The sequence below is a fragment of the Ambystoma mexicanum genome, chromosome 10 (genome assembly GCF_040938575.1).
Source record: "Ambystoma mexicanum isolate Mex_15411 chromosome 10, UKY_AmexF1_1, whole genome shotgun sequence".
Classification (NCBI taxonomy): Eukaryota; Metazoa; Chordata; class Amphibia; order Caudata; family Ambystomatidae; genus Ambystoma; species Ambystoma mexicanum.
Genome location: NC_090932.1, coordinates 490059284 through 490086052, shown reverse-complemented (window position 1 = coordinate 490086052; position 26769 = coordinate 490059284).

The window sequence follows — 26769 nt, the reverse complement described above, 5'->3', positions numbered from 1 at the left end:
TTTGCCCCCAAAATGGTACAAAGGATTTAGCTACGTCACCCAGAACTTGTGCTGAAGTATCGCCATACTTGTCCCGCCTTGGACGAGCCTTTGAAATTTCTACAGTATTAGCAATGAATACCCCGGGTAACAGAATTCCTAAATAACAGGTTCCCTGTCAATCCCTGGGTAACCATGGAAGTGCTACATTACCGCAAACAAAGTAGACAAGTTCACCTATATACAAAGGTCTGTCCTCACTAGTCAAGTTCGCAACGTTGGCGCAACCCTGAAATCACCCATTGACTGAGTACCTTTCCTCTGTATGCAGAAAGAAGCTGAATTGGGGCTGTGGTTAACAGTATAAAAAGGTGGCATGGAATCCCTATTGCCTATAGGAGCCATCTTGAAAGAGATCAGAGATTGAAAAGGACGTGACAGTTTACCAGAAGGCCTAATAGAAGCAACATTAGGCTTGCTCCTATTCGCATCCCAGGGGCCTTTAGAACACATTTTTCAAAGTCGTTCAAGTTAGTTCCATCAAAGTCCCCCGAGATGCTATTGTTCCATCGGCCAAAGAATAGTGCCCTTAAAGAAGCATAGCATGCAGTAGTCAAAGGTAAAGGATGAATATAGCAGCCCAGCCCCTTATCCCTGTGTTGAGGTATATGCGAGCAGATCCAACAATTAGACTTATTAAAAAAGCATGTTTGGCATTCATAATGAGTAATAGAGCAACTCTGTCTGTGCTGAGAATCTCTAGGAGATAGAGTATGCAGATGCACGAAAGGTGTAGAAACAGCGGGTACATTTTCAGTGGGTAACAGAATTTCAAGTGGATGGACTTCTTCCAAATATCAAAATCCTAAGGCAATGACTATGGTGAAACCAGTTAACATAATCACAAGACAACAATATGTTTTTGGGGCCCACGCAGTCGATTGTTCATTTTTATGATCAGTCACACAGTCTCTTATCTGTTCCATACGAGTGGGACCGGTTGCAGGCATTGTTTCTTCAAACAAATTCTCCAAAGTTAATTTGCTGCCGATCCCCAGATCAAGCGTTTTCTTAGTCCTTTCCCGAACCCTAGCCAACAGAATCTCCTTACATACAAAAGATTGGGCCAAAAAGACAAGCCCTTCGATGATTTTCCTTGATGGCACAGCCAAACCGTGCAGTAAGTCTAACTCCTCGGACGCAGATAATACCTTGTGATCCCTGGTATTGAGTGATCTGCAAACGTGTCGTTACTTCCTGATGGAAGCGGTGAATTCAAAGCAGGATTTAACACAGAATTTGACGATGGTGCTAAAGGATCTGATGGAGAGTGTGGAGATGAAGCAGCTGTTTCCCCAAGCCCCACGGGCTCAGGGAAGAGTCTCCGACGCACTTTCGATGCTGTTTGATGCTTCGTGATCATTGGTTACAGTACTGGTAAGGGTTTCTGTGTCTTCTGTATCGTGTGGCAAAGGGAAGGGAATCCTCTTGATGTGGGATGTGTGTATCCAGTGCTTCCGGCCCTCCACTCGCACAGCGGTCTGTGTAACCAGGAGAACTTGGTGTGGGCCCCGCCAATGAGGTGCGAGGCAGGATGATCTTTCGATTGCTTTAAAGAGCACCCACTCCCCAGGTCGGATGCTGTGACCTGGGCCCTCGTACCTTACAGGGAGGGCTTCTCGCACCTGTTGATAAATCAAATACAGATTTTTAGTTAACTGTCCACAGTAGTTGGAAAGAAGTACGTGTTCAATGTCACACAAAGATCTGGGCTTAGGTAAGCCCCAAATGTTAGCTGTCCTACCCATGACCACCTAAAATGGAGAGAGCCCAGTCTTAGTTTGAGGGATCGTTCTCATAGACAATAACACGATCGGTAAGGCATCCGGCCATTTTAGTTTGGCACCGGCACACGTTTTAGCGAGTTTGTTCTTGATGATGCCGTTGTGTCTTTCTACTAACCCAGCATTCTGAGAGTGCCTAGCCGAATGGAACCGTTTATCGATCTGTAATCCCACGCATATCTGCAAAATTACAGCAGCGATAAAATGTGGACCATTGTCCGACCAGACGACTCTTGGCAAACCAAACCCAGGAAAATATTCCTTCAGCATGGTCTTCGCCGTTGTCATAGCTGTGGCATCTTTGACAGGAAAGGCTTCAACCCATTTACTAAAGGAGCAGATAACCACCAACACATATTTGTAGTTGTTGCAGTGCTCCATTTCAATAAAATTAAAATATGTATCCCCTTGAAGGGGACAGAAGGTGGACCAAAGATGCCCCTAGGAGTCGATGTGCCCTTTCCCACATTATGCAGCAAGCAAATCATACAGCTGTGGACAAAGCGCTCTGCTATCTTGGACATTTTATCATTCACACACACACATTTTGCAACATTTTGGTAACTTTTCACGCACAGATATGGGTGGGACCATGAGCCATAGCGACCATCATCGGAATGTATGCATCTGGCAGTAACCATTTCCCTTCTACTTTGTCCACCCAACACCCGTCATCATCCAATTTTGCCAAACCCTCAGCCCATTTCTTAGATTCCTCTAAAGTGGCATCAGCTTGAATGTCTTTCACAGATTCGATACCCTCAGCCAAAGTGCAGGCATTTGTGGCTTCCCTTGAAGTATACATTTCTGAAGAGAGATCAGTGGCAGTCTGTTTGGCTATCTGGTCAGCAAAGCGTACCCTTTTCCAACATCTATAATCTTCTGATGCGCTGCACATTTCATAATTGCTAACTGAATAGGGAGTGCAAGTGCTGAGAGTAACCGTCCTATCAATGAACTGTACTGGATTTTAGTGCCATGTGAGGTCAAGAAACCTCGTTCTGCCTAAAGTCTGCCAAAGTTGTGAACCACACCAAAGCCATATTTACTGTCAGTATATATATTTACTGTAAGCCCTTCGGGAGGTCCACAAGCTCTGGTTGATGCTATAATCTCTGCAGCCTGCCAGAGTTATGCGTGATTCTTTTGGTCTCCACAACTGTGCTCAATGTGGTGATTGCATAAGCAGCCGTGGATGTACCATGCAGGATTTTGAAATAGGAGCCATCAGAAAAAAGCTCCCCTTGTGGATTGTTCAAAGGAGTATCTTTTAGATCGATTCTGCCTTTTGTCTCTTGCTCTGTGGTGTAAAGGCAGTCATGTGACTGTTCGTCACTGCAAGCAGTACCTTTAGGGAAAGGTGAAAGTTCATCCGGATTAAGAACACAACACCTCTGAATTTTGATGTGTGGTGCAAACAAGATCAATTTGTATCTCATTAATCATGCGGAGGTGAAGTATTGTATTTGGGTTCTGTTGAATAGAACATCTACAGAGTGAGGTACCATCAAGTTAAAGCATGGCCTATGACCATTCCCTCACTCTGTTTCACGGATGCAGCAGCAGCAGCGACAGCTCTCAAACATCTTGACAAAGCGCATGCAACAGGATCAAGGGCGGAAGAAAAGTAGCTGCACAGCCTATTCTTCCATCCATGTTCCTGTGTTAATAGAGCCAAAACACATCCATCACGTTCATGCACATACAACATTGAGGCCTTTTCATAATTTGGTGTGCCCAAAACTGGTGCCGAGCACAGTGCAGTCTTGAGCAGATCAAATGCTTGCTGGTGTTCCAAGTTCCACGGCAATGGCGAATAAATGCCCTTCTTTGTCAAAGCCAACATTGGTTTAATTGATAACGAAAAATTGGGGATACACTGCCTGCAGTAAGAAGCCATTCCTATCAAGGCTCTGACTTCCTTCTGTGTATTTGGGACAGACATGCTAGAAATGATTTTTATCCGCTCAGGCGTCAACCGTCTTCCCTCCTTTGACAGGAGATAGCCTAAATAGGCGACCTCCTGTCAACAATACTGAAACTTTAAAGTGAAGCTTTGTGTCCATGTCGTGCTAGATGAATAAGCAAAAACCCGGTGCCCTCCTTACAGGTGCTCTCTGAGTCAGCAGCTAAGAGTAGATCGTCTACATACTGAAGCAGTGTACAAGTGGTAGCCAACTCGAGTGTGTCAAGCTGCTCTTTCAAAGCCCTACTGTATATGCTAGGACTCTCCGTGTAACCTTGCGGCGCACGGGTGAAAGTAAACGAGCGTCCCCCTAAGGTGAACGCAAACTGGTATCTACTATCTTTGTCTATAGGAATACTAAAGAAGGCGTTCTTAAGGTCCACAGCACTAAAGTGAGTAGCTGAAGCTGGAATCATAGTCAATATTGTCATCACATCAGGCACAATGGGAAATTGTGGAGCAACAATCTTATTGATGGCACGAAGATCAATAATGAAACGAAAATGAATTGCATTATCGCCTTTTTTGTACACGGGTAAAATCGGACTATTGCACAAACTACCTGCAATTTCCTCAATTACCCCACGATGCACAAAATCGGAGACTATGCATTTCAAAGCTTGCTCACCATCAACCGAAATCTTACACTGGGGAATACGTGGCAAATTTACTCCATGTTTCAAAATAATCTTAACAGGTTCAATTTGTAATATACCAACACCATTATCATCAATTGCCCACAAACACTCCTGAAGATCACTGAATTCTGGCGGCAAAGGTCGGGTCAAGAAATGGGAGACAGAAAGTTGCTGTAGTGAAATCGTCAAACACACTCTATCAGAAGAACAATAAATTACTGCATTTAATTCCTTCAACATATTCAACCCCAACAAATTCTCTTCACAGTTCGTAGTCAAAAGGAATGGACAGTGGTTCGTAAATGGACCCAAGGTAATCAGTACCAGTGAAGAAACCGGGCAAACTACTGGTGTGCCAGAAAACCCTATAGAAAAATTGGTTTCCTTTGACAGTGGAATGTTTGGAACCCGTGAATGATCAATGGAACACTTCTGTGCCCCTGTATCTATCAAGAATAGATGCTTCCTATTTCCCACTATGAGCTCAATGTAGGGACTTTTCTTATTAATGGGAATAGGCATTGGTTCAAAACCCTAATTCGGGCAATCCTAACAGAATGTCATCAAAAAGAAGTTCTTCAGAGAGGTAAGCAGCAGAAGGATGATCAAAAATGTTTCTATTATCCACACTCAGTGCCTGATTATCCTGCGAAAAAGGATGTTGCAAGTCCTGCAAAAAACTGACTTCTTCCAGGACCCCCTGCCCCAGGGCAGCCTCTGGATCATCTACCCATGTTTCCAAATGTGTTATTCGACCTCTGCTGGAGGATCGGCATTGTGCACGCCAATGACCCTCTTGTCTGCAATTAGCACACTGGTTTATGTTTACAGGACCCAATGGCGCATTTCCCTGTGGAGCATTCTGACCCCTAAACTGTGAATTACCCCCTGAAGGGCCTCTAACAATTTGCTGTAATAGGACTTTTCTTTTTAAGTCGCCTTTTCTCTTTTCAACTCTTTCTTTTTCATTGTTGACACGATTCTCATAGTATTGAGCCATATGCAATACTTCTGACTGAGACTTAGCTTGCCAAGCGCTCTCTGAAGACATCATTTGCGACTGGATGTCATGCAGCAATCCACGCACACATTTGTCCACAAATAGTTGTTTCCCAGACTCCCTACTCAAATCTTGCCCACTGAACTCTGAAAATACTTGTTCGAACCGATTAAAGAACTCGGTAGCACCCTCAGATTTCTCTGGGACGCAAGCAATAAGCTTGTCCCAAATAATCCTTCTTTCAGGGATTATTGCTTTCAATTTCTTAACTATTCTATCAGGCAATGTTACTATTACCTACGGCGGTCTCTCACCAGCTGGCCTTTCTCTATCTAGTCTAACCATATTATCCCATGTATCTCCTAACCCTGGTACATCGTCTACAGTTCTAATCTTTTTCCACAAATCAACAGGTAGGAGTACAGGAAATAACAAATCAATATCACTCAAGATGAATACTGATGATTGCAAGACTGACGCTATCTCTCTGTAGAACCCTGTTGGATTCTTCCTAATATCGGGAATAGATTGTTTAATGGTGTTCACTTCCTGTCTTGAGAACGGGACGTGAACAAACTGCCACACATAATGTGCAGGGATTTCCTGTGCAGGTGTACCTGCTGCGACATTAGCAGTGATCTCAACTTTTGGGACAAATGTTGGAGGAACCTCTCTCATAGGCAACTGAGAAGTAGGCAACTCCGAACGCTTACTGAGCAACAGAGTTAAATCGAGCACTAAAGCAGCTGAAGAAGTGTCAAACGAAAAAGCTCTATTATAAATATTCAATAATTCTGCGGGACAGCAAATCATTCTTTTTATACATTCATCCTGCAGGTATTCTACCATTACCTGTATCACTTTCCTCTGCATTTCTGGTGTATACTGACTATACGTGTCATATACTTCTACAGGAGTTATTGACATGTCTGAAATCCACCTAATCGCATCTTTTGCACAAATTCGTGTTTCCTCATTTATTGATTTAGGACAAGGAAAGAACATTTCTGTACTAACATAGCATCCAAACTATCACCATCTGTAACGCTCACCTGATTCTCGCAGAGGCGCCGGTTTTGACTGGGCGACTACCGTATCTTCAAAGGTGATGTGCAGCACCTGGTTGGCTCTTTGGGCTGGACCTCTGTGCCCTGTATGCCTGACGTGCAGAGTAAGATGTCTGCAGATAGAAAATACGGGGTTAATGAACTGGGGTTATTGGAGTGTCCCTATCTCTTTCCTCTTCTCCTCTCCTGTAGACCCCCACAGGTTAACGCTCTCACCTTAGGTAAGTGAATGCCGAGCTCTCCATCTGCCTCGGGGCAGGGTGCTGTAACCAGTTTCTTCACTGGATAGGTAGCGCAGGCCTCTTGACTTCAGAGGACTGCTGTCCGTCGTTTACTGCACAAACGGTAAGTTTCGAGTAACTCAAATGTCTTTAAAGTCTTTAATAATGATGTCTCTTGTTTTGCAGGGTTCCGGCGATGGCAGATGACGGGCTGAAGTGAGTTGAAGATGGAGCCCGTGTGATGAATAGAAGCGCCTGGAAGCACGTAAGTAAGCGCTTGTTGCCAGCTTCACGAAGCGCTCTAACTGTCTTTTTACTTTGCAGGTACAAGTTCGGAGCGGCTGCAGGGTGCCGGGATACCCACTGGGTTAGATGTGGAAAGGAGTAATGGCACTTGAGTATTAAAGTTCCCCAATGTCTTTAAACGCACCTTGTTTTGTCTTTCAGATGCGAGATGCAGCGCCGACGGCCTCCGGAGCGTGCGAAGAGTTGGTATGCTTTTGTCTTTCAGATGCCGGAATGCAGTGTGAAGACCTCCGGGGCGCACGAAGAGTAGGTAAGCCTTTGCCTTTCAGATGCCGGAATGCTAACCTGTTCTTTCTTGTCTTTATAGGTGTTGCTGAAGACTGGATTCAGGATGGTAAGCCTTTTTCCTTAGGCCCAGGACCGGATGCAGAAGACACGATGAGCGTTCTGCTGCAGAGGGTGCAGAATAACGCAAAGCAAGATTCATCCACCGGGTGTGGTTTAAATAGCCTCCTGTGGTGCTTAGGTGTCTCCTTCCACAGCCACGCCTAAGTAAGAAAAGAGTTCCTGGTAAAAAAAGAGTTCCTGCCTTCCAGAAGAGTTCCAGTGTTCTGAATCTAGGGAGTGGCTCCAGCCCCACCCAACAGGAAAAGTAGTTCCAAACAGAAGAGGATCAGAGGCTCAACTGGCAGGCAAGTAAGCAGCATGGTCTGCAGCAGGTAAGTCCACCCAAGCATTATGAGCCCGGCGCTTCCAGCGCTGGGACTGGGCATATTTATGAGCCTGGTGCCACTGGCGCCAGGACTGGGTCCAAATGTTCCCAATTGGGACTGGTTGGCACTCGGAACCTGGGTTATGGATCTGCTTCCAAGGGAGTTGGGAAAACCCTGACCTCTTGGAAGCAGAGATCATGACACCATCAATATCTTCATTCCGCAACCTTTCCAACTCCCTTCTATACTCAAAAACCCTCTCGACATGCTCATTTACTTTCTCCGCAGTATCTCTTCAATATGCTAAAATATTCAGATCCCTCAACCCTTGAGGGAGATCTATATAATTCAATCTGTTCCACATTATACGTAAATGAATTCCCAACCGTTCAATAAAAACATTTTTTCTCAGGAAAATTGTCTAAATTAGAGAGTGTGCAAAAACATCAGCTCAGCTTGTTCACCCCTCTCCATGGAATGTCTAGCCCATGCAGTCAATTCATGATTTCTCTCTCGAGACACAGTATTACGAGTTACGACCCTCGATCCCGCTCCCCGATGGACTACTAGTGGTACAGGACCACTTGGAAGAGGAAGAGTAGGCAAACCATGTACATTCGGAGAAAAGGGTGCTGTCACTAGTGCAGCAGGCAAACCTACCAAACCTGTAACAGCAGGCAAAGGAGGAGGAGCAGGTGGAGGAGCAACAACAAGAGGAGGAACAACAGCCGGAGGAAGAGGAACAACAAGAGGAGCAATAGGGAGAGCAGGAGGAGCTACGGGAGGAGGAATAACAACATGAAGAGGCAAAACAGCAGGAAGAGGAACATACGGAGGTGGTGCAGTGGCACCAGGCCTTTGTTCATTTAGAAGTTTGTCAATCAGCTCATCAGATACATGAAAGTCTTTAGAAGGATACATTTTATGGATACCAAGTGAAAAAGCCCTATCCATATTCCTAACTAACTCAGGCTGTTTATTTTGATTATATAACAATGCTTTTTCGGCGCTGGTCATATGACGGCACGCATGTTTTTCCCTACTCTTAAGTTACGGCAAAGCTTCTTTCTTCCAATTCTGTAATACATCAAATGCTGCAGGTCGAGCCTTTTTCTTTAATAATATAGATTCTAAGTATTCTCTACGAGGAATTTCAAAACTACCATTGATTGGCCACTGAAGTTCGGAAGCATGTCTAATTCAAATCTGCCCGACTCGATATATGGACCTTCGTCAAGATGCCGTCTCGGACTGCGGGCTCACCGTCCAGGGATCGGATCGTGCAGTACTGCTGAGGTATCGAGTCTCATCCAAGAAAGGGGCCCCCATTTTCACCGTCCGATCCCGTCCGATAGCCGCATCAACCTTCAACAAGATGGCATCAATCTTGAGGGTCCCTAATCGGGCACCATCTGCAAAAACAAAAGAAATATCGAGGCTGAGTATCTCAAATGGAAATACACCAAACACAGGCTTATAAAGATTCACAGATCTTTATTCTAAAAATGTACAGTTACAAAGAAACAAAGTCAGACACAGATAGCTATCTGGCCCTCAGTACATCACAGCAAATACCAGCCCTTTCGGTGTGAGGAGTGAGAGGTCCTGGACGTCTAAACAGTTGTACATTTTCTACATTTCCAATAGTAATGTCTAGCCCCTCTGCAAGTTAATAATCCATGGTCTAGAGTTCATGCCGAATTCCCTTCTCGCTTGTCCGACAATATGCACATGGATCATCCTAAATTCACATACAAACAAGTCACAATTTCAACAGTGTATTCTCGGATTTAACAATAAACCTTAACACAATGCAGTTCAGCTGGTGTCCACGTTCAATATTTGTTCAGCATTGTGGTCGATGTATGTCCATGGATCAGACTTATTGGTGCAGACAACCCGCTGTCTACAAGTCAGGCATGGGACAAGGTCTCTTTACTCGACCCAAACATTCGGCCAATGGCCAATGGACAATTTACACATTAACTTTTGTACAATGTTCAGGACGGCTCAGTTCCAAGCGGGAAACACTGTCCACCATTTTAGAGCACAGAGTTACATTGGAATAGAAATCAAAATTGCGGATGGACCTAAAATGGTGGCGAAGTCGATCTAGGATCGGAACATTTGCAACACGGTTTTCTTCGCAGAGCGACTGGGCTTAGGCCAATATATACGAGAAAGGAGGCACGATATGATATCCCATTTAACAACTGCTAAACCAAATACAGTGCTCTGTGCCCTTACACATTTTGACCAAACTGACAAGACTAGGTGCTTTGACACTGCTGTAGTGGTTGTTTGGTGCAGTATGAATAGTTGTCACCATACAAATGGGCAACTACCACATAGAATATGTTGCTAATTTCTCAGGGAGTTGTGAACATGGCAAATTCGTATTTCAGACATACAACCACTCCTGAATGATTCCATTAATAGATTTCCCAGGTGTACAAGCTTCACAGATCAACGTTTCTCTAGGCTGTGACTCATTTTGGAGAACATTCACTTTTGTTGTACATCCATTCTCTCCACTTTGGCTTATTGACTAGTTGGGGTGCCCATCAGTGCTGATTTCTGGGTGCAATGGTGTTCACATTATTGGTTTGCAACTTGAAAGATTCCCTTTTTGTCCCTTATTCCTTTCAGGTGTCCTTAATGCTACAAACATTTTTTACATCCAACAAAGCATATCATAGCCGTAAGGAAACCTTCAAAGCATAGTCACATAAAATAACACAAAGAAAGGGTGCCAGTTACTGCATGCAGAAATACAGACTTCTGGCCTTTCTCGCCGTACTTATCTGGTTTGTCACACAAAATCCTATGCCTTCTATGCAGTCTTCAGAACTCAGCCTGCATAGGTAGCTCAGGCTATATGTTCTGTTGGCCATGTATTACAACAAATACACTATGGGGGTCATTACGACCTTGGAGGTAGCCATGCTGCTATTTGCGGCATGGCTACCCCCATTCCGGGTACCGGGTCCGGGTTCCTGGAATGGGGAAATACCGGGCCATTCCGACCTTGGAGGGCCCAGTATTTCCTCATGCCAGGAACCCATCCCCATTCCCATTCGAGCCCCCATAGTGCTCAATGGGAATGGGGAGCATGCTAACAACGGGCCTGTTCATGACAGGCCCGTTGTTAGCATGCTGGTCTGCTCATGGGACTCGCTAAGGAAGCCTGGTTTTACCAGGCGTCCTTAGCGGGTCCCGCGAGGAGACCTCGTAATAAGGTGGTAGGGGGTTAATGGTGCCGACAGCTCTACTGGCCCCGTTAACCCCCTACCGCCAAGGTTGTAATGACCCCATATATTTCTATCTAATATAAACCATTTCTACTGCAATAAATTCGTCAACACCATATGCAGTATCAAACATTTCTACTCCATTAACCTGATATTACAGACACGTGGACATGCATGCATTGAATGCTTCTTCAAAATATCAGATGAATTTGCATGTGACTGCATGTTATTCAGTGTGCATGTGTTCTACATTTAAAGTATAGCAAAGCCCAGAACAATATACAGTTTCCTCTGGTGTTGATATACTAATTTTTAATGTCCACTCCATCTTGAGCCATGCTCCCATAGAATACGACTGAGTCCCACAGAAAGTTTGGTCCACCTGTCAAAAAGTCAATCACATACCATTCCTCTCAGTGCCTGAACATGCTACATTCTCAGTGCCTGAGCATGCTACATTGTATGGCTCGTATAACGTCTTTAAAATAATTGTCTTCTACCAAATGAGCAGTGGTGTTCATTTTAAAAGCTATTCACATGCAATGTAAAACTCTTTTTTGCATGTGTGCTCGGACTAAGTTCTATCAAAGTGCCATTCACCCCATGGAGCATTGAGGCCATAACCGCAGTTGGTTGATGTGCAAGGATGGCAAGTAACATTACATAACATACACCATCCATCCAGGGTGACTCCTACACTAGAAAGGCATCTCTTGTAGAAGTCTACCAGAGAACACTGCTGCAAATTTGAGATGATATGATACTTCACGCACTCTGAACTACCACCTGTATACTGTATCACTGGTGAACCACAATACAAAGAGTGGTGCCTCTCAAAGATGACTCATATGATTTGATACATTTCTATCACACATAAAACAGACCTAACTGCATCCTAGCGCAGGCGGTACTCAAAATAACTCGTTATAACATGTCACTAATAGCCCTGGCCCGCTGACATTCCAACGGAAAGGTTAAGAGAACAAATGTGTCTTTAAGGTCTTGCGGAAGAGTATAAGGGATGAGATGCTCCGAATGTTTCAGGACAATGGATTCCAACGTCTAGGTTCGTAGTTCAAAAAGCGCTTTTACTCTCTATAAACAAATCTGGATGTTGGGACAACTAAAAGGTGTTTGTCAGAAGATCGTGAGGGCCGTCTAGGTACATAACGAGCCACCTTACTTGACAGATATCCTGGCACAAGATTGTTTATGCATTTAAAAACCATACACAGGATTTTAAAGGAAACCATTGAAGTGACCTGAATAAAGGGGAGATAGATCCAGTTTTAGGTGTTTTATAGGTGTTTTAAACAACATTCGGACTGCAGCGTTCTGTGTTTGGAACCAATTGATTTGTCAGGAATGTCCAAATGGGTACCATTCCTATAGTTCAATTTGGAAATGACCAACGCTCCCATCACCATTGCGTGATCTTTCTGAGGGATAAAAGATGGGGGTGGGGGGTCATGTCGTAACAGCTAAAGAGAGTAAAATACTGATTGGACCTTGGCTCCTGCTGTGCTAATGCCACTCTCAGGCTGTGCTGTTCGCTTGGTTCTCTTTAGCATTTCATGGATATCCAGAGGAGCCACTACTTGCTCATCTATGGCATCCTGCCCAATTCTGGACCACGCCAGAGTGTTTAGCAGGCAGGGGGTTACAGGCAGTACTTTTGGGAAAACACGTTTTTGTATGTTTTTCAGGTGAGGGGCACCCATGTGTCAGCATCCACTTTTTTTGGGAGAAACATACTTTCTGCAATGTTCAGGCTCTACAATGGTAGTAAATCTGAAATGTGGGGGCTCAATCAGGCGTCTTTTATGCTTCACAATTCTGGTGAGTGACAGCAGACCGAGGTGGCAGGCATTAGATCTGTTCAGAGAGGTCGCACTTTCCAGCCAGACCTAAAACAAGCACAAAATACAAACTCTATAGGAAAGGTGTAAACTAATCAAAATGAAAATACTGCTGATGAAATTAATACATGAGTATAATTTGTTAACGTTTCCTGAAATACATCAAGTAAGTGACTAGTGTTTTTGCTTTGATACCATCAAGATATGACGTTCAAACACACACGCCACTGATCAATACCCTGTGCTTCCTTGAAGTGGTATAGTCCGGATTCTTCGGTAAGGCAGGTAGGGTACTACATCTTCTGCCACACAGACATAAAATCACTTTTCCACATCTTACAGAAAAAAAGGAGTCTTCCACTACTATTCAACAACAGAGACCTCCTTCCATGCAGCTAATTACATCCCTTGCGATGCTCTCGCACAGACCACGTCGAAGCAGGTACAGCTCGAATACCAGTAACATCCATCACTGCAGACCCTCATCAGTGCAGATGGAGATCCACACGTGTACCCCGACATCCATCGCTATATATCATCATTACATTTGCATTGCCGCCACCTCTTTCTTCCTTGTCATGTCATGGTAAGTGCATATCCAGAAATGTGGTTATAGATTACATCTGCGTCCCACTTTCTCGTACTATAAATAACTAAAAGAGGTTGACTGCAGGCAGTTACTGCTCCTCTTTCCAGTGAACCCCCTTAAAGGGGCGTATTCCCGTTGTGATTGCCGTTTTTGACTGGTACTTTGCAATGAGTGTTTCACCACGAGGCCTGGCAGGGATTTTATAGGCTTGCCAGACAACCTTCCTCTTTTCTTCGGCTAGCCCTACAGCATGACCGCAACTGATTTAATGAAAGCCAAAGCTTGAAACTTCACCACATCTATTCTCCATATTCTCTACCAAGGCCTGTAAAGTTGGACTCTGTGGGAAACATCACTATTTGAGCTGTCTGGCGGATAACTGCAGACCTGAAAGTCCAGTTTAACAATAGGAGGTTGGCAGGTATGGCAAGGTTAATTTTGGTTCTTAGTAGGCCGCATCTGCAGAATTGTCCAGAGGCATATAGTTACTGCTTTCAGAAGGCATAAAGACCCATTCGATTGACATGCCTGTATCTTCCTGACCAAGGCTGGTGAGGGTGCACCCCAAAGGACATTTACATCTAATTAGAGTCCAATGGGCAAACAAAGAGCCAATCTTTAGGTTTTGCAGTTCCATCTGCAGGAAGACTAGTGGGCATATCGCGGGTAATTGCTCCAGTGATTACTGTGCATGAAATCTTAAGGGACCACAATGTGTAGTGATGTGTTAATGCTTTTGTATTTGCCAACTTTTATCTTTCCATGGGGACCATAAAAGGAGGGAAAGCCTGTGTGCCAGTATCCATACACCCAGTGTAATAAATAAATGGAATAAATGAGACTGTAAGGTGCACAGTTTACACACTGAGAAAGTGTTTCTGGGCCTGGGGGTGTTGCTTTGGCGGAGTGCTTCTGGCACTGCTAACTGAAGTGTCCTTGATTCACTTGCCTGATTATTGTATCTGCGTAAAGGTATCAAACATCAGTCAAATGCACGCTGGTTGCTGGAGTCAGTGGTGGTCTGTAGTTTGTGATTTTCCAATTCACCATTCGAGCCTTACTCCAGGAATAACACTCATACAGAACCTTTCAAACGATAAAGACCAGACAGAGGCAATGTGGATGAGAAGTCTCTCCTCTGAGGCACAGTTCAACCTCACAGGTGTGGTGGGTGCCTTCTTTTTCACGATAGTCAAACATTCTTTGGGTTATTCTCGTAGGGGCACTTTGGCTAGCCTAGTGGCCACTTAATGAGAAAATGGGCTGTCCCGTATAAGTAATGGGGAAACGGTTCCTAGGTTGGGGTGACAGAGGAGTTTGGAAGGACCTCGTCTGAACACTCACATAAAGTTCAAATATTAATTTTACATATTTTCAAAAGTCACTATTCATAAGATTCAATATCCCATTCTGTGTTCTTTTTTACATTTTATTTTCAGAATCATCGGCAAGTTGTCCATATAAGGAGTATTTTATTTCAAAGACACAGGCTTTTTTTTAAAAAAATCCAATGCTTTTCGTTTAGGCGAACATCTTCAGCAGGGGTGGACTGGGAACCAAAAAGAGGCCCTGGAAATATTTTCCAAAGTGGCCTCATTTTATACATTTTCAGCAATTCCAACCCTTTTCCCATGAGAAAATGTGGAAATTACCACACAAGAGGCCCAGGGCGCAGAGGCCTACTGGGAAATCTCCAGAGTTCCATATAGACCAGTCCATCCCTGATTTTCAGGGACACAGTTCTGCCCGTTGTATCCTTGTTTTTATCAGTTTAATCTTCTATCAAGCTGAATGAGCTTGTCCTAGGATCATTTTTTGAGCCCTACGATCTCCCTTCAAAATACCTTATTAGAGTCAAGTCTGTTGTATGTTAGCAGATTCCAACATCTTCAAACGTGTCCTAGTTTTGATTTTCTTTACTGCTGGCCGGCACAAGTGGACTGTCCCCTATAAGTCCCAGTCCATACTCCACACCTTTGCCTAATACCTATGCGATATATGCCCCTTTGATATTGGACTGCAGTGATACTCATTGTTTTACGACATGGGTATAGTTGTAGCAGGAATGCACAGCAATGCATGTGCTCAACTACAGCGCTGGCTTCAGCTGCCAGTTCTTTTTCTGCTTCTAGGAGGAAGGGTGGTTTTCTCCATTACCTTGCCCAGCCAATCCACACATGCAGTTTCTTGTCCCTAGAAGTGACCTTGTTTCTAAGATCTCCATTCTCCTCTCTACTGGAACCTGCTGTTTTACAAAAACACCTGTCCAGAATAATGCAATGTAATTCATCGGACTTTGATAGGACTATCCCAACCAGTGCTCCATCCGGGATCCCTCTGAGACACTGCTCCAGTGGATTTAAGGCAGTGGGTTTGTTCTCACTATCAGGGTTCACCTCCACCTATGGGCTCAGCAGGGTGTTACAGTTTTCTATCAAAAGCGTTTCATTTCCCTGTCACTGAATCTATCCTTGAGGGCTGCAACTTTATTTGTATTGTATTCGATTTGTAGAGTGCTTTCACCAAAGCGCTTGCCAATGTATACATTACAACGCTACACAGAAATTATGAAAATTATTAAAAGGGGTAAGAACAGAAATTAATGAGGGAGAAACAGTAGAAAAGTGCTTTTTTTAAGCGAGTGCGGAAGATATTAAAAGAAGGGGAAGCACAGATGGGCAGAGGACCAGCATTCCAATGCTTAGGCGCAAGGAGTGAAAAGAAGCAAAACTGAGATGGGGTACATAAAGGCTTACGGACAGAGAGAAAAGAGATAGAAGAGAATGTGTAGGAGTATAAAAAGACACAAGAGAACAAAAATAAGAGGGGGTGAGACCATACAGGGCTTTGAATACAATGCAAAGAAAGTAAATAAACAAAATAAAGGTCGAAGGAAAGAAGGGAGGCAGACAGAAGCGAGGGAGTAACAGAGGAACAAGGGGGCAATTGAATGAGTAGTTGGATAGCAAAGTTGAAGGCTGAGTGTAGAGGATTTGGATGAGAGTAGGAAGGCAAAGCAGAAGAACAGAGCAGTAGTTGAGCCTGGAGAAGATGAGCGATTAGATCAGTTTAGCAGCTCAGAATGAAAAGAAAGGATGGGAACGTCTGAGATTAAGAGGAACATGGACACTTCGGGTAGTGTTAGAGGGTTATGAAGGCAAAACAGTAGAGAAGAGTCAAAGATTACCCCAAGATTATGAACGGAGGCAGAACATTGAAGAAAAGGTGGGAAAATGGAGGCCAGAAGGGGGAGAAAGAATAAAAGAGACATTAAAAAGAACCTCGGTTTTTAAGGGTTAAGGTTAATATTGAGCAGACAGCCAGGGCTTAACTGCTGAGAAGCAAGAGGATAGAGTCTTGTAAACAGATGGACTGAATGAAGACAAAAAAAAAAGATTGGTATATCAGCATAGAAGTGACAAGACAGATAAAAAAATCTGATATAGGCAGAGAAAGGAATATTGTAAAGAGAGAAAGAATGGGGCTGAGAACTGAGCCTTGCAGCATGCCTTAGAGAAGGCGAAAAGGAAAAAGTTGCCCAGCCCAGGAGACAGATCAAAAGTGATTTGAAAGATAAGTTTTGAACCACCTTAGGATAGACGCAGATAGATCTAGTGAGGAAAGAGGGGAGGCAAGGATAGTGATCAGCAGTGTCCAAAGCAGCGGAGGGGTCAAGGAGAATAAGAATTGAAGATTGTTTATTGTGTCTAGCAAAGAGTAGGGTGTTAGAGATGTGCATTAGTGCAGATTCAGTGGAGTGGACTGGACAAAAACCTGATTGGAGTGGGGGAAGAAGAGAATGAAGTTGAAGAAAAGATAAGATTTCACAGTATAGAATCCGCTCAAGAAGTTTAGATATGAAGTTTTGTAGGGAGATTGGTAAAAAAAATAGATGGTACCAAAGAGTCCAAAGAAAGCTTTTTGAGAAAGCGAATGATTGCATGCCTAAAGTCCATAGCAGAGAGAGGAGAAGAAAGAGAGGGCTCAGGAGGGCAGGAGTAAAGAATGGTGCTAAGTTGGCACTTACCCATTAGAAAAGATAACAAAGATGATAGGAGAGAGTCGGTGACTTGGGCAGCCATGGAGTAGGACGTGCTTCCTGTGCAGCTCCAGAGGATCCGACAGATGATCCGTGAAAACTACCTTTAAAAATGCACCACTGGTTCCAGGATTGACCACACATGAATGGGAACGTGTGTTCTGCTCACTGTATAAAGACTGAGAAAATCGTAAGTGGGATTCTGGAGGAATTGCTTGGCGAACGACGGCAGCTGCTCGGTCCATTATCACACAAGATGGCCGACAACAAAGGAAACAAAACTAGAGCACCTGAAGAGAACGAATAGAGGCGGCGGGCACGGGGAAAGAATGAAGATGGCGAAGTGGAGACGGAGCGAAACCCCTGTGGCGGTGAGCCTTGTGTCACGATGGCTTGGGTGGTAACCCAGAAGGCAGGAGCCCGGGGGCAGCGGGGGTGTGAACAGATAGGCCGCACCACGACAGGCACGAGAAGCGCTCACTCGGCATTGATGAGCAGCAAGCTGCGGCGAGAGGCGGCGGATGGTGCGACTGCTTGAAGATCACTACAACGGCCGATAAGGGTGGAAAAGACGGTCGCTGAGGCACGCAGATGCTGAATTGCGATAGAGAGGCCCAACGAAGGCTGGAAAATGTCGGCGCGAGGGGCCATGAGCAAGAATAAGAATAAACAACCCACAATGGATATGTTTGCCAAAACACAACATTCTCCTGCGGCCATCGCATCCAAAGGCCCGATGGTACCAGCTGAGGGTACCACAGCAGCTGATAATCATCAGATTTTAGAGGCCATCACGGAGCTAAAAGACTCTTGGGGGGTTGCGATGTTGGACCTGCACACTTCCCTGGAGGCTAAAATTGAAGCAGTGGGCATTGAGGTCTCCTTGCTGAGACAAGATGTCAGGGGGCTGGCGGAACGAACAAGCAGCCTGGAAGGTGCGGTGAAAACTAACACGGACACCAGCACTAACAATGCAAAGGAGATCCATGTCCTTAAACAACAGGTGGCTAACTTGGAGTCTCGAGCAGAAGAAGCGGAAGGGAGAGCGAGGAGACACAATATCCGCGTGGTGGGTTTGCCAGAGGGTGAAGAGGGCCAGGACCCGACAGACTACATCGAGAACCTACTCCTACAAGGATTTGGGTCTGGCACTCTCGCAGGGATTTGCAGTGAAGCGCGCACACAGAGCCCTTATGAGGAAGCCGAGACCAGGGGCCCCTCCACGGGTGATAATCGGCAAAATGTTGAACTACAAAGACTCAGAGAAAATACTGGGGTACTTCCGAAAAGGTGGAACAATCGAAAGGGTCTTGAGCACCATCACGGCGTACCCGGATTATACTATGTTGGTCCAGAGGCAACGGTACAGCTATGTGACCATCAAAAGGAGGCTGCGTGCAGCTGGGATAAAATATATGCTTCTGTACCCTGCAAAATTGAAGGTGGTGCACAAGAGCAAAATGTATTTTTTTGACACTCCGGAAGAAGCAACGAAGTGGCTCGATCTGCAGGGCTGCCCGGAACAAGACACGGAAGAGACCCAAGATGGACGTGATAAGTGACTGGGATACGGTATGCATACTGTTAAGGCGGCGTGTGAACATCCCAGGGGCGCCTAGACGAAGGCTAAGAACAATGGGCGCGGCTGTAGGAGGCTGATATTTTGATAAAAAATACTGCTGATTGTAATGGACTTGAAGGATTGGAATATAGTGGCGTGTACATATATTTAAATTGTATAGCACTGTGTAGTTAATCCGATGTGCTATAGTAGCGGCAGGGCGAAAGCACCCTACCCCCCGAATTATAGTTGTAGTAGTAGTAGGTTGGCCACTAGGGCGGCCTCACCCTGCAGAGCTTCGAGTACAGGCGACAGCCAGAAAGAGCTAGATGCGGGGGAGCCTGAGATCCAGGGATGGAGCTGGGCAACAGTTGGGGGGTGTGATGTTGGGGAAGGGACGGGAGGCGGGAGGGAGGGGGAGTGGGAAGTTTGGTGTGTTTTTGGTTAAAGGGAATTTAGAATGGGATGCGAGCCTATACAGATTGGATTGGAACTCAAGGTCAAACTGCACCTGGGGGAGAGGGAATGGGACTATAACAGGCCATGGGGGACCTTAAAATACTTACATGGAATGTGCGGGGGCTCAATAGCTACTTTAAAAGGAACAAGGTTTTGTTGTACCTGCGCAGGCAGAAAATAGATATTGCATTGCTGCAGGAAACCCACCTTACACGAGAGAGGATGGACACAATTGCAGGGAAGTGGAAAGGGGTGCTGGTTGGCTCATCGTACTCTGCCTATGCAAGAGGAGTACTTATACGAAAAGAGGCGTTGCCGGACCCCTTCTTTAGAGAAGACTTGAGGGAGGAGATCGTAAATTATACTGGGAGCGTGGACTCTGCGGGAACACTATGGGAGGCCTTCAAGGTTGTCATGAGGGGTGCGGCCATAGCGAAACCCGAGGGCCTACAAGGTGGGGTTTTGGCTGAACTGAGGGAGACGGAAGAAAAATTAGAAGAGGCCTTAAAGGCCGGAGACGATACAGCAGAGAAGCTAGAATTGATACTTAGGCTACAGCAAAAATGTGCGAAATATTGGGAGAGATTGTGTAACCTTAATTATAAAAAATACATAGAGAGACAGCATGCGGGAGGTGATAAACCGGGGAGACTTTTGGCGTGGTTATATAAGAGTCAGACCCCCAGAGCCACAATCAGAACTATAGAGCGAGAAGACGGTAGCGTAGAGGACACCCAGGAGGGAGTTAATCAAGTGTTTGTTGATTATTATGAAGTATTATACGGAGATGATGGGGAAAGCAGCCGCGCTAGGATGGAAGAAACGCTTGAGGATATGGGGTTGCCCAGGATAAGCCAGGAGGAGAGAGAGGAATTGGACACCCTGATCACCTTGAAAGAATTGGGGGAGGTGGTGAGGCAGCTGCCTACTAGTAAAACCCCAGGGACAGATGGGCTCCAAAGTGAATTTTACAAAGTATACATAGAAGAGGTCCTCCCCCCGCTGCTAGAGATGATAAACGAAGCGTTTGAGATGGGACGCTTACCGGAGTCACTGAGAGAGGCTGTCATAATACCTCTCCCCAAACATAATAAACCTGGGCACAGATGTGCTTCCTTTAGACCCTTGTCAATGTTGAATCAAGATGGCAAGATACTAACTGCTGTCCTAGCGAATAGACGGAAGAGGGTCATTAGCAAATTAATACATCCGGATCAAATGGGCTATGTCCCCCATGGAAACATTACCAATAATCATAGGCGACTCCAGAGAACCATTGAGTTTGGCAGAGAAAGTGATGAGGAAATGGCAATCGTGTCCTTGGATGCGATCAAGGCCTTCAACTCCTTCAAGCGGCCATGGCTGCTCGCGGCCATGAAGCACTACGGGTTAGGGCCTGAATATGTAAGGTGGGCGAAAATTTTATATAGCGAACCGCTGGCTAGAGTTAAGACAGGATCTGTGATATCAGAGAGGTGGCAGCTCAGCAGGGGTACCAGACAGGGATGCCCGTGGTCTCCTATGCTCTACATACTGGCCCTGGAACCTCTGGCAATATATCTGAGGCAGCAATATGACACCATAGGCATCAACGTGAAAGGGGAGCAGCATTTGATCTCCCTGTCATCCTTGAGATGACATGCTGCTGTACGTGCGATTCCCATAAGAAAACCTCCAGTACATTCTGGAAGTGCTCGGGAGATACGCTGTGCTGTCCGGCATAGCGGTGAACCCCCACAAGTCTAGCTTGTTCCCATTAGGGGGGTACATGGGGATTCCAGCGAAGCGGTTACCTGTATGCAGGTACCGTGGGCGGTTTAGCACATATCGGTACCTGGGGATAGACATATACCACACCGTGGAGGAAGAGCATAGGTGTAATACAGAAGTAGCCATCAAGAAAATCGAGAAGTGCATGCAGTTTTGGGCAAAGCTGCCTTTGGCGATGATGGGGCGGGGAGCAATGCTAAAGATGGTGGTCCTGCCGAGGCTCCTACACTACTTCGGGAACACACCGTACCTGATTCCTAAAAAGTTCTTCACCAAATTGAATAGCATGTGTAGGGACTTTTTGAGGCATGGCACGTGAAACAGTGTGGCGTTATGGAAGCTTCAGAACTTCCATGACAAAGGAGGAATAAAGCTGCCCAACTATGAGGCGTACTATGTGGCAAGCCAGTTGCAGTAAGTTGCCAAATGGCTCTCTGATGAAGAGACCTCTGAACTTAGGCTGTTTGGGCGTGATTGTGCACCTTTTTATTTGAAAGAGATCATGTGGGTACCCAGGGTGGAAATGGTGGGGCGCCCTAAAATGATGCTACTGGGTTGGAAGGTGTGGCACAGGGCATGCGAAATGATGGAGGACCCGTCCCCATGCTCACCGCAGATACCATTGGTTGTATTGACGGGGGCAGACGTTCAGCTATAAATTATACTCAGGAACCACTGGGAACCGGCTGGGGTGGCAACAATGGGTGATATTTGGCAGTAGGGCTCAAGTATTACTTTTGAGGGGCTGCGGGAAGAAACTGGGTTGCATGAGGGCCAGTACATTACGTATCATAGAGTGGTAGAGAGGATTAAGAGAACATGGTCTGAAACTGTGTTGGAGGAAGAATTAGACACCACCATAGACGTGATATATGACATAGCTGAGGGGGGCCACGAGATTTCCAGACTGTATGAAATGTTGATGTCTAAAGTGGGGAAGGAGGTCACGTAGTTGAGACTCGACTGGGAAATGAAGGTTGGGGCCCCAATGGGAGACAGGATATGGGAACGGGCGCAAGGGTATCATAAGAAGGTGTCCAGAAACGCGAGGCTGAAACAGATTTAGCTGTACATAACACACAGGGCCTATATAATGCCTTGGAGGTTATCGAGGTTTGAAAATGCAGGGCGGCAAGCATGCCCCAAGTGTGATGAGGAGAACGCGGGCATGGTACATATGTTCTGGTCATGCCCGATCATAGAGCGATTCTGGAGGGGAGTGAAAGAGAAACTGGAAGAAAAAGGGGTCAAGATAGTAGTGGATACAGTGTGTGCCTGTCTGCTGGGGGGGTTCCCCAGACCACAGAAGATCAGGCATGTAAGTAAACTGAGGGATCTGGCTTATGTGCTCGCAAAAAGAAGGATTGCCATGGGATGAAAGTCATGCCATGTGCCGAAGATAGAGGTGTGGTGGAAAGACTTGCAAAAATGAGCAGAAGCCGAAACCATGGCATGGCAAGAAGCGAGTAGCACAGGGGGGGGAGGAGGAGAATGAGTCCCTGATGGCCTGGAAATCACTGTTAGCCGAACTGTTTTGGGTCATTAGCTGACCCGGCTGAGCCTGTAGATGAGGGGACCGAACCACAGGATGCGGAAACTGAAGGTTTAATGCAATAGACTCGCAAAGGGGGGTGGGTTAGAGGGAGTAGTGGTTAGAAGTTAAGAAAGTGTAATGAAACTGTTGGAACATGCAAGGTTTGTTTGGTTTGTATTGTTTGATTGTTTGTAAAATTCAATAAAATCTTTAATAAAAAAAAAAGGATGATAGGAGAGGGAAATTGTAAAAGATGAGAAATTTGGAACTTTTTTTGCTGTAAGGAGAAGGGAGTCATAAGGAGAGTGAAGAAAAGATAAATTCAGAAGGTTGAAGGGACCCTTGAAGTTCTTCCAACGGTGCTCAGCCTTACGTAGAGAAGAGCGAAGAGTTATAAGAGGGAGAGAGCTAAAGTTACATAGGCTTCTTAAATGTAGTGAATATGTGAGAGGGGTGGGAGAGGTTGAGCGTGGAGCGCAATTCTGAGCCTACATGGAGGGAAGCAGGTTACACTGAATTAGAGGCAAACTTGTAAAGTATTATACGGAGATGATGGGGAAAGCAGCCGCGCTAGGATGGAAGAAACGCTTGAGGATATGGGGTTGCCCAGGATAAGCGAGGAGGAGAGAGAGGAATTGGACACCCCGATCACCTTGAAAGAATTGGGGGAGGTGGTGAGGCAGCTGCCTACTAGTAAAACCCCAGGGACAGATGGGTTCCAAAGTGAATTTTACAAAGTATACATAGAAGAGGTCCTCCCCCCGCTGCTAGAGATGATAAACGAAGCGTTCGAGATGGGACGCTTACCGGAGTCACTGAGAGAGGCTGTCATAATACCTCTCCCCAAACATAATAAACCTGGGCATAGATGTGCTTCCTTTAGACCCTTGTCAATGCTGAATCAAGATGGCAAGATACTAACTGCTGTCCTAGCGAATAGACTGAAGAGGGTCATTAGCAAATTAATACATCCAGATCAAACGGGCTACGTCCCCCATGGAAACATTACCAATAATCATAGGCGACTCCAGAGAACCATTGAGTTTGGCAGAGAAAGTGATGAGGAAATGGCAATCGTGTCCTTGGATGCGATCAAGGCCTTCAACTCCTTCAAGCGGCCATGGCTGCTCGCGGCCATGAAGCAATACGGGTTAGGGCCTGAATATGTAAGGTGGGCGAAAATGTTATATAGCGAACCGCTGGCTAGAGTTAAGACAGGATCTGTGATATCAGAGAGGTGGCAGCTCAGCAGGGGTACTAGACAGGGATGCCCGTGGTCTCCTATGCTCTACATACTGGCCCTGGAACCTCTGGCAATATATCTGAGGCAGCAATATGACACCATAGGCATCAAGGTGAAAGGGGAGCAGCATTTGATCTCCCTGTCATCCTTGAGATGACATGCTGCTGTACGTGCGATTCCCATAAGAAAACCTCCAGTACATTCTGGAAGTGCTCGGGAGATACGATGTGCTGTCCGGCATAGCGGTGAACCCCCACAAGTCTAGCTTGTTCCCATTAGGGGGGTACATGGGGATTCCAGCGAAGCGGTTACCTGTATTGCAGGTACCGTGGGCGGTTTAGCACATATCGGTACCTGGGGATAGACATATACCACACCGTGGAGGAAGAGCATAGGTGTAATACAGAAGTAGCCATCAAGAAAATCGAGAAGTGCATGCAGTTTTGGGAAAAGCTGCCTTTGGCGATGATGGGGCGGGGAGCAATGCTAAAGATGGTGGTCCTGCCGAGGCTCCTACACTACTTCGGGAACATACCGTACCTGATTCCTAAAAAGTTCTTCACCAAATTGAATAGCATGTGTAGGGACTTTTTGAGGCATGGCACGTGAAACAGAGTGGCGTTATGGAAGCTTCAGAACTTCCATGACAAAGGAGGAATAAAGCTGCCCAACTATGAGGCGTACTATGTGGCAAGCCAGTTGCAGTAAGTTGCCAAATGGCTCTCTGATGAAGAGACCTCTGAACTTAGGCTGTTTGGGCGTGATTGTGCACCTTTTTATTTGAAAGAGATCATGTGGGTACCCAGGGTGGAAATGGTGGGGCGCCCTAAAATGATGCTACTGGGTTGGAAGGTGTGGCACAGGGCATGCGAAATGATGGAGGACCCGTCCCCATGCTCACAGCAGATACCATTGGTTGTATTGACGGGGGCAGACGTTCAGCTATAAATTATACTCAGGAACCACTGGGAACCGGCTGGGGTGGCAACAATGGGTGATATTTGGCAGTAGGGCTCAAGTATTACTTTTGAGGGGCTGCGGGAAGAAACTGGGTTGCATGAGGGCCAGTACATTACGTATCATAGAGTGGTAGAGAGGATTAAGAGAACATGGTCTGAAACTGTGTTGGAGGAAGAATTAGACACCACCATAGACGTGATATATGACATAGCTGAGGGGGGCCACGAGATTTCCAGACTGTATGAAATGTTGATGTCTAAAGTGGGGAAGGAGGTCACGTAGTTGAGACTCGACTGGGAAATGGAGGTTGGGGCCCCAATGGGAGACGGGATATGGGAACGGGCGCAAGGGTATCATAAGAAGGTGTCCAGAAACGCGAGGCTGAAACAGATTCAGCTGTACATAACACACAGGGCCTATATAATGCCTTGGAGGTTATCGAGGTTTGAAAATGCAGGGCGGCAAGCATGCCCCAAGTGTGATGAGGAGAACGCGGGCATGGTACATATGTTCTGGTCATGCCCGATCATAGAGCGATTCTGGAGGGGAGTGAAAGAGAAACTGGAAGAAAAAGGGGTCAAGATAGTAGTGGATACAGTGTGTGCCTGTCTGCTGGGGGGGTTCCCCAGACCACAGAAGATCAGGCATGTAAGTAAACTGAGGGATCTGGCTTATGTGCTCGCAAAAAGAAGGATTGCCATGGGATGAAAGTCATGCCATGTGCCGAAGATAGAGGTGTGGTGGAAAGACTTGCAAAAATGAGCAGAAGCCGAAACCATGGCATGGCAAGAAGCGAGTAGCACAGGGGGGGGGAGGAGGAGAATGAGTCCCTGATGGCCTGGAAATCACTGATAGCCGAACTGTTTTGGGTCATTAGCTGACCCGGCTGAGCCTGTAGATGAGGGGACCGAACCACAGGATGCGGAAACTGAAGGTTTAATGCAATAGACTCGCAAAGGGGGGTGGGTTAGAGGGAGTAGTGGTTAGAAGTTAAGAAAGTGTAATGAAACTGTTGGAACATGCACAGTTTGTTTGGTTTGTATTGTTTGATTGTTTGTAAAATTCAATAAAATCTTCAATAAAAAAAAAAGGATGATAGGAGAGGGAAATTGTAAAAGATGAGAAATTTGGAACTTTTTTGCTGTAAGGAGAAGGGAGTCATAAGGAGAGTGAAGAAAAGATAAATTGAGAAGGTTGAAGGGACCCTTGGAGTTCTTACAACGGTGCTCAGCCTTACGTAGAGAAGAGCGAAGTGTTATAAGAGGGAGAGAGCTAAAGTTACATAGGCTTCTTAAATGTAGTGAATATGTGAGAGGGGTGGGAGAGGTTGAGCGTGGAGCGCAATTCTGAGCCTACATGGAGGGAAGCAGGTTACACTGAATTAGAGGCAAACTTGTAAAAGGGGACACATGTAAGACAGAGACAAAGAGAAGGAAGAGGGGTTAAGGGAAAAGAGGTTGTAATGGCAGAATGATACAGTGAAGGGGAGGAGGAGGAGAGCAAAGGGAGAGGCAGAGGTGAAGAAAGAAGGGAGCAGCAAGAGGTGGAGAATAGGGTACGTGACAACTGGAGTGCCACAAGGGAAGTTAGTAAAAAGTCAACAGACTAGTCAGAAGAATGGGAAGGAGAAATGGGAAGTAGAGACAGATGAAAGGAGCTAAGAAGAGGAAGTGGAAGAGAAGCATGAGTAGTTAGAAGATGAAGATTGAAGTCCCCAAGAAGTACAAATGGGGGGGGAAGAGGGAGGAGAAGAGATTAAAGCACTTATTACCCGGGTTTAGCCCTAAAGAGTGTCCCAGGATCACCGAGTCTCTGTCCTTCTTGCCACAC